General features: G+C 39.3%; 1 long non-coding RNA gene across 1 annotated transcript; it reads left to right on the top strand.

The window, feature by feature from the left end:
* Window positions 1-131: 131 nt before the first annotated feature.
* LOC117440788 (uncharacterized) lies at window positions 132-2,704 on the top strand. Its single transcript, XR_004551313.2, has 3 exons — window positions 132-253; window positions 338-365; window positions 456-2,704. It is a non-coding gene; the product is annotated as an uncharacterized lncRNA (long non-coding RNA).
* The last annotated feature ends 6,148 nt before the right edge of the window (window positions 2,705-8,852 follow it).

Genomic DNA, 8,852 nt, shown 5'->3' with positions numbered 1-8,852 from the left:
AGAAAAGTTTTCATGCAAGGAGAAAGAAAGTTTTGTTGTCTTTTTAACTGATAATCATAATTTGCTGTTATCTTTAATCAAAGCCTTTCTCCCACATTTCTGCTTCCCCAACCTACAACAGTTGCTGAGAAGTTAGGAATTGCTGCCTTGTCTTCTTTCTCCTGGCCTTGATCGTCCTCTTTGGTATACTTTTTTGGCTTGGATTTCAAAGACTTGTTGCCTCGAAGACCACCCTCAAAAACTGCAGCTAAAGGTAGAAAACGTAAAGCATTTCCTGCTGGGTCATATGTTAAGCTGATGGTCTGTGGATGATTTTATGTTCTTGGTTTCCTTAAAGGTTTCCCTGGAACAGATAAGTCTCCAAAGTAAGTTACCACAGTTTGCAATTTGTTCACATGTACAGCTGACTCAGAAGACTGTATTTATTCAAGTCTGATCACGTTTCTACCCCCCAGGGGAGGTTTTCCACCAGCTGAAAGCGGCGGAGATGTGTACATGAATTACACCGGCAATGACTACAGTAATCTGGACCTCACCAATGTGACTGGGAATGATTACTCAAGTCTTTCATGATCATTCATTGGGAGGTGGAGATATACGCAATGGAACAGGATATTTGCAAATAAAACTCAGCAAACCCTTCAACCTGAATTATGAGGTTTGCCATAAATGTTTGATTTAATGTTTTTAGACAAAAATAATTTGCCACAATCTGAATTCGGGCTTGGTTAAAATATTCCCAAATCAACAAGAAGCTCTTGTTTGCTCTGTATTTAGCAGATTTCAATCAAACCTTTCATTTGTATGTGTCTCAAACTGCATGTACTGTTGTTTTTTTTAATGTTTTGTGTATCAAAACGGATAGATATTGATATGACAGACACTGAGTATCTAATTTTTTTTAATCCCTCGTGATACAGAAAATATGTTACAAAAATAATATTTTCTTTATTGAGTAAAAAAGCAACAGCAGGTTAGCATACACTACATAAAATACACAATAGAACAAAAGATCAGTGAAAAATAATAGCCATTGGGTTTCTTTGTCACAGTGAATCAAAGGTTTTACATATGTCACAATATTGAATTCCAGAGGGGAAATGTAGCTCAAGCTTTACTTATGTTCTCTTATTTTGCAATCAATGATTTCACTTGTCTATGAACAGTAAAAGAAAACTGTAAACTGTGTGTTTATCTGCAACAACATGACATTTTACTGATATTATGCTAATCATATACACACTGGTGGAGGCTACCATAAAGAGTGCCACCTGCTTATCATGAGCAAAAACCTTTACACACACTGCCTATGTCATCACAGGAAGATGGTCAATTGCACTTCAACATGTTGACTGTAGGTGGCAGGAATCAACCTTTATCTCCTGAGCCACAGCGGGATTCATTCTTGGCATCTTTACTGGTTTTAGAACAGATCAACAACTTGCTGTTGCAGGATTTAAAAGCATGTCTGGTGCTACATCAGTTAATTTCACAGACTAAAGAGATAAAGTGCCCTCCTGCAGATTCTCAGGGTCATGATTGATTGGAATGTACTTCTGCTTGCAAAACTTCTGCTTTCACATTTTTATTCTACACAGGAAGAGCGGTAGAACTTGTGAAATTCAGACCATAGCCTGTGTGAATAAAACGTCAAGATAATGTTTGTGAGAAAACATTCAATACTTAAGGGTGTGCAACCAAACATACATACAACTTACAATTGCTTATTGATCCAGAGGTGCAAAAAAACACTGTTTTTGAAATCATGAATCATTGAGGTCCTGAAAGTATTTAAAACAAGTATCTACATATTCGTAAAAATATATAACACTTTTTAATCAATCCATTTCGGGCTGTTGGTGCTCGCTATTCTGGTTCTGATGTTTGCTGTCCATGGAGATCAGTGAAGTGGTCGTCTGAGAGCAGCCCTCTCCCTTTATCATCTTCTTCATATGGGCCATGATGAACCTTCTAAACCTTCTTTTAGCAAAATAATAGACTACAGGATCCAAAATGCAGTTGAGGCCCATAAGAAGCAAAGTGATTATGGAACCATGGCTGCTGGGGCCAGAACTAGGTCTGGAACCATGGCTGCTGGGGCCAGAACTGGGGCCGGAACCATGGCTGCTGGGGCCAGAACTGGGTCTGGAATCATGGCTGCTGGGGCCGGAACCATGGATCTTTGGGCTCGGGCTGCTAACCTGGCCTTGCGACTCCTTCCTTTAGGAGCCGTTTGGAGGCTCCGTGGACCTCCAAAGGCCAGACGAGTTCCAGAGAACGGCTCCTGGACAGGAGCAGGCAATGGGGCAGAAGCCAGGGTTGACTCCAAACGGACCACACCGATGCGTGTGGTGTCATAACGGGAGTTGGGAGGCCTGGGGCTGTTAGGCAGGGGATAACACACCATGAGGAAATCCAAAATCCCACCCGGTAAGAATCTCACCAAGCCTGGTTTCTCCATAGTTATCTGGCGCGCCGCTGCCAGAGCAGCCTCTCGCTGCTGAACCCCGAATCCCATCCATCGATCAGAGCAGGTAGCCAAAGAAAAAGTAAAATCCAACAATTCCTGCTCAAAAGGATCTGCTGGGCCCATATTTGGTGAGTTCCTTCTGTCAGGGTTGAGAGAGGCAAGCAGGACCCAAATGCAGATTAACTGAAAATACCTTTATTTCAAGGCTACAGACAGAGCAAAACAGAACTCTTCCCTGTGAACAACGTCAAACTACAACAAGAAAACACAGAACCTAAATACACACAGGACTAATCAAACAAACAAGATACAGGTGAGGAGGGAGGAGAAAACACAGGGGCACCAGGTGAACACAATCGGGTAATCAGGGAGGGGAAAAAAGACAGAAAGCAACAGGCAGGAACGGGGGGTGAACACAAAATAAAACAAGAAACCAAAGACAGAAAAGACAAGACAAAACACAACACGGACAGATTGTGACAAAAGTCATAAGTGAGGGAAAACATTTAAAGGAAATATTATCTTAAAAGGGTCCTGTTGTGTGTTATGGAAATGGAGGATTTGAATACAATCAACTTCCAATCGTCAAACATGAACACAGCACCGCACACAGTGAATTATAGTCTCTGCCTTTAACTCATCCTTAAACAAGAAGCAGTTGACTGCTATATTACAGTGCCCAGTCTGGGGCTCTGGTGCCTTGCTTAAGGTTACCTCAGCATGACCAGGAGACCAACTGCCATCTCACAAAGTATCAGTCCCCACTCTTCACTTGATCCGTTCAGAGACTTGAACCTGCAACCCTCTGGTCGCCAAGCCAAGTCCCTACAAACAGAGCTAGCTCTGCCCAAAGCTAGAAGCTATGTTTGCAACATGACTCTCAATGATCGATACATGGTTGACATATAACCTTATACTTATCATTGTGTTATAACGTGTTCCCTGATAATACTTATCAAGCGAGATATCATTTCGTTTTTTAGATTATCACTCGAGGGAAAGTTCTGCTCCATGGAGAGCTGCTTCAAACAGCAAAGCATTTAAGCCAATTTAACTTTTTCACATGTTGCTATAAATGTTAAATACAATCACAGACGTGCCTCAGACCTATTCGGTGGTAATTGTCGATGACGCTGCAGCTTGGTTTGATCTCACTTATTTAGTTACTCTCAAAACGTTAAAGACATTTTGTCTCGAAGGTATGACTTGTTATCATGACCTTTTCCTCAGTGGCCATTCTGAAATAACAAAATCTGAAATAAATATTTATTTTTCTAGATACTGACCCTAATACTCTGTTGTTAAAACCTTATTGTTTCATGAATGCATTTTTAACACAGATGTTTCTTACTGTAAACTTGAAGCAGGGTTGTGCTTTGATTTAATTATTTTTCCAGACCATCGACAAGGACAATAAAGAATACAAATTCATCCAAAAGCCACGCCCAAACAAGGACCTGAAAATGCAGCAAGATTTCAACCTCACAGCAGACATAACGGCCGAGATTTGCCCAGAGGTACAGTTTGAATTGCCAGTAAATTGGGCCAGGTTCCTGGTATTGTTAATGCTGACTACACTAGAATGGATGTGACACTAATTAAAATGGGACAGCTATTCATAATGTAAATAATACCTGTGTCAACCTTGCAGTGAGACGTCAACATAGCTACTGTTTGATATATCAATATCAATGGAACTCACAAATAGTCAGAACCTCAAGATCTCCACTAGACTTAAACATCCCACTGAGGTGGATTATCTTTGCACCATCAGCTTTTTAATTTACAACCACCAGGCATTGGAATATGTTTTGAGCTGAGCGTAAAATATGCTGGTATTTGTATTTTATAGATCTGCTCTTTTGTTGATTTTTATGTATTTACCTACCCAGGGACTGCAGATGGATATTAGCTAATAGCTAAATTGTACCATACATCATCTCTTCCCTTTTTGTAATTAAAGTATTGTTATGCATGGTCCTTGTTTAATAAAGACATGATAACAAGATATGCCATACAGACAGAAGAATTAGCTATGCCAAAATGTGTTAATCCAGAGGAGCGAATGTGAGAAAATTGATGCTTGTAATTTACCAGTGGCATATGAAATTGTGGACTTAGTCAAAAACCAGCATACATATACCATCAAACTTAAGTTAAACAATAAGGACTTCTCCATTTGAAATAACCTGCATCATTTTTTCTGTTCGCCATGTGACTTATTCACTTTTTTTTTTAAACTACTGAAATCTTTAGTTTATTCAATATTGACCCTCACATCTGGTTTTGTCTTCTCTCTCTGTTATTTCTTTTTTTTCTTCTCACATAGAAAATAACCCTCAGCAATGGTAGCCAAAGCCAACGCTCAATATTCTTTGACGTGCACTTTAAGAATCCAATCAGTGACTTCAACCTTACACTCTCACAACTTAAGAAAGGGAAACGCAAAACATGTTGGAGCCACAAGATTCTGAAAGGTCAGTGGGCATTATTACTTACTGTACATCATATGAAAAAAAAAAAAAATTCTTTTACCTTTTAATTTACTACGGTGTTATGCAAAAACGATTAAAGTAAATTAAAGAGAGCCCAATCCCATTGTATGTCCAAACATAATAAAAATGATCTTTATTTTGTGTTGATGAGAACTCAATACATAAAAACAAAATATGAAAAATCCATATTTTGTATGTTCTGTATTTCAGTTGAGTTCCGAAACTCTGGTGATTCAGATGGTTAGATGCTGCATATTAAAACGTTTGTTTTTACAGTTGTTGAAAGGATATTTCCATTACATTTATAAGAATCTTAAAGGTCCCATGTCATGCTTTTCCGGTTATTACCCATCCCCTTGTGTGTTATGAAGGTTGTTATGCATGTAAACGGTCTGCAAAGTCACAAACCCTCAAAGTACACCCTGTAGCGAGTAACACTCGAACACAGAAAATACCTGTCTGTGCTTCCCCAGAACGTCTCGTTAAAGATTTCTCTTTTTTGTTTGTGTGATGAGTCCATGTCAGGTCCTTAGTGATGTTGAGATGGAGGTTTTCATCCTGGCACCAAGATATCAGGTTTTCGACCTCCTCTCTGTATACCGTCTCGTTGCCGTCGGTGATCAGGCCGATGACAGTCATGGGTCTCTGAGCTTGATGACCAGCTTGGAGGACACGATGGTGTTGAAAGCTGAACTGTTGTCAGTGAACAGCATGCTCACATATGTGTTCCTCTGGTCGAGGTGTGAGAGGGCAGTGTGGATGATGAGGGCGATGGCGTCTGCGGACCTGTTTGCTCTGTAGGCAAACTGCAGGGGTCCAGAAAGTCAGGGAGGGAGGAGGTGATGAATGTTTTGATTAACCGCTCAAAGCACTTCATGGTGATGGAGGTGAGTGCTACTGGGCGGTAGTCATTGAGGCTGGTGGTTTTAGTCTTTTTGGGGACAGGAACGATGGTAGAGTATTTGAAACATGCAGGGACTACAGACTGCAGCAGGGACCTGTTGAAGATGTCTGTGTGAACACATCTGCCAGCTGAACTGCACACACCCTGAGAACACTTTTGGAAGAGCAAGATGTCAATAAGCACAAGAGAGGAATTACAAAACCCAACACATTATCATCATACATTGCCTTTAACCAGTTTAAACAGCCAATCACAGCATGCATTGTTAGTGTGTCCTACACTAAAGTTTATGTCAAACTGTCATCCATCATATTTCTGACTAACCATATCCGTCTATTTTACAGAGGAATCTACGGGTGGACCGTCCTCAGAAAATGAATCAAGGGACAGTGAGTTGTTTATCTACATTAGGTTTTCTTGCTATTATAAAATAGAGACTTGAAAAGGATACCATTTATTTTCCACCTGAGCAAAAAGTCTTTAGTCCACAAAAACTTAAAAGCCCCACACAAAAACATTGGAGAGACATAGCAGGGTCTGCAGCTTGGTTATGGATGAAAAATAATAGACTAGCAAATGGGAATATTGTCTACAGAATTTGCAGGTTAACATTTCTCCTCAAACTGCACCCTTCACATTGAGAACGACACTGTCTTGACACTGAATTTTGATGTACATTTACATAAAAGTAGTGTGAATAATGGTGCATAGTCATTTAAGGCTGTGCGATATGGACATAATCAAATTTCCAAATATTTCTGGTCAAATATATTCCACCAAAATTGTAGGGTTGATTATTCGTGCTTTCACAAAATATGTAATGCAGGCACTTAAACCAGGAAAAGACACTTAAGTGATATGACGTTATCCAAAATGTAATACAAAGTGCAGTCTGACATCATGATTTCACTATGATATCCATATATGGCCCAGCCCCAATTCATTCACTTGAGATAGGAATTACCTTGGACACAAGCTGGTGTGTTGTAGCATAGACTTAGGAAGCTGAACAGTATTGAGAGACGTTGAGTAACACATTGTTGCTTTTAATCTTTACATTTAGTTGATTATAGAATAACATCAGTCTTATTGTTTTAGGTCTTCTATTAAACTGGCAACCAATGACAGTGCATCTATCATTGACACATTGAATTACCGTATTTTGCTATGTTGCTGTGTGCATGAAAAAAAGTAAACCTGTCCATCATTAAGCAATTGTTATTTTCCCTCAATTTGTTTCAGCTGCTGGACCCTCAGCTGGAGAGACAGCTCAATACACCACGGTAGACGGTGGGTGCACACTTGATTTTGGTTTGTGATCCCCGTGGATCACAAACCAAAATCAAATCAAAAACCACTAAAACCCACTAAAAACAGGGTCAAAAAGGGGCAAAAGTCCTTCCATGTTATAGACAAATCAAAAAAATGTGTGTCGAAAAAACGCGATTTTATCGCGTTTTTTGCCCTATTTCGGCGTACCTACGAAATCTATCTCCTCCTAGGGACTTTTATCGTACGCCTCGAAATTCGTCGTATGGGACACGCTGTCCCATACTGCCTAGTTGTTGTCGTGTGCTGTGCTGAAGCGCAATTCTGTATTCACTGTATTTATTTATTATTATCTGTGTATTTATTCCTATTTATACATTTCCCATCTATTTACCTTTATTTTTGTATAATTTGTTTTGGTATATACTTCTGATAAATGTGTATGTAACTGACTGTTTTGCGATCTGGTTAGACCATCCTTAAATTTCGTTACACTGTGCTTGCATTTTTGTAATGACAATAAAGTAATCTAATCTAATCTAGTCTTGAACTATAACAATTAATCAAATAGTCTTGAAATTCGTCGGGTAGCTTCGCGAGACATGGGCAAGCTTAAGTTATCACAGGAATTTCTTCCTTTCGCACGGCGTAGCCGTTATTTGTCGCCAAAGTTCGCGTTCGTACGATCTTTCAAATAGTCTTGATCCAAATGATGTTTAATCTGAGTTTACATTCGTTATATGTAGCCCATCAGGTATATTGGAGGGGCATTTTTCTTATTTATAGTTGTGTCACCATGCCTCCTGATGTTGGCATACATTTTTTCAGGGTACGTATTGTAGGTCTATAAATATATAATATACCTAGCTGGTTTAGGTTTAAACCTAAATAGCCTATGTATTGTGTGGTTTTTCTGAATCTGTATAAAACAGTGTTATGTGTATTTCTGGCTCATCACAAGTGGAGGCTATTGTGCAGTAATTCATTTTGACCACATGGGGGAGGAAGAGGCTAATGCAAGAGGAAAATAAACTGAGTGATTTTAACCCAGGTGTTGGTGATATACGCAGGATTATTAGAGATTAGTCTGCTGTTGCAACTGCAAGCCACTCTGGATAAGATAAAATACCTCAGATGTGAAATAAAAACGCAAAACAACAGGGCATCCTTTTGAAAGACAATGCAAATATTCATTTGATTATAATTTGTGCTGGTGCATCCAGGCCTGTTTATTGGAATACACAATTTAATGTTGCTGGGTGGTGAAGGATGTTAGTGATTAGGAAGGATGTTGGCTTGAACACTGCTCTTCCTGAATCCTGTGTGCACCACAGAATGTGCTACAGGAGAGGACATTCCACGCACCACTTTCCTCATGCAATAGATTACAATCTGTATTATGCATTTGCATTTATAATATTTGATGTATTAAGGCAAATTCCTAGAATGACAGAAACGTGTCTGTGCACGAGCCAACCTTCTCAGGAAAGATGAAACATAGCTGATAGATGTCCTCATAAAAAATAGTTATTTTCCATGCCTGTCTTTACTTACTGTCATCCCACTTTTTCTAGATCTAATGGATTTTTTGTGATTTGCTACTTCATAGATCAATAGTTGTTTGATGTTTACAGCAGACCTTAGCCCTGTAAACTGATAAATAAGACAATCTTTTCTAAAGTTGCCAAAAACATGTTTCTCTCTCAAGCTGCTT

This window comes from Pseudochaenichthys georgianus, unplaced genomic scaffold, assembly GCF_902827115.2.
Source record: "Pseudochaenichthys georgianus unplaced genomic scaffold, fPseGeo1.2 scaffold_1206_arrow_ctg1, whole genome shotgun sequence".
Lineage (NCBI taxonomy): Eukaryota > Metazoa > Chordata > Actinopteri > Perciformes > Channichthyidae > Pseudochaenichthys > Pseudochaenichthys georgianus.
Note: the sequence above shows the minus strand (reverse complement) of the source record. Positions and strands in the feature narration are given on the sequence as shown.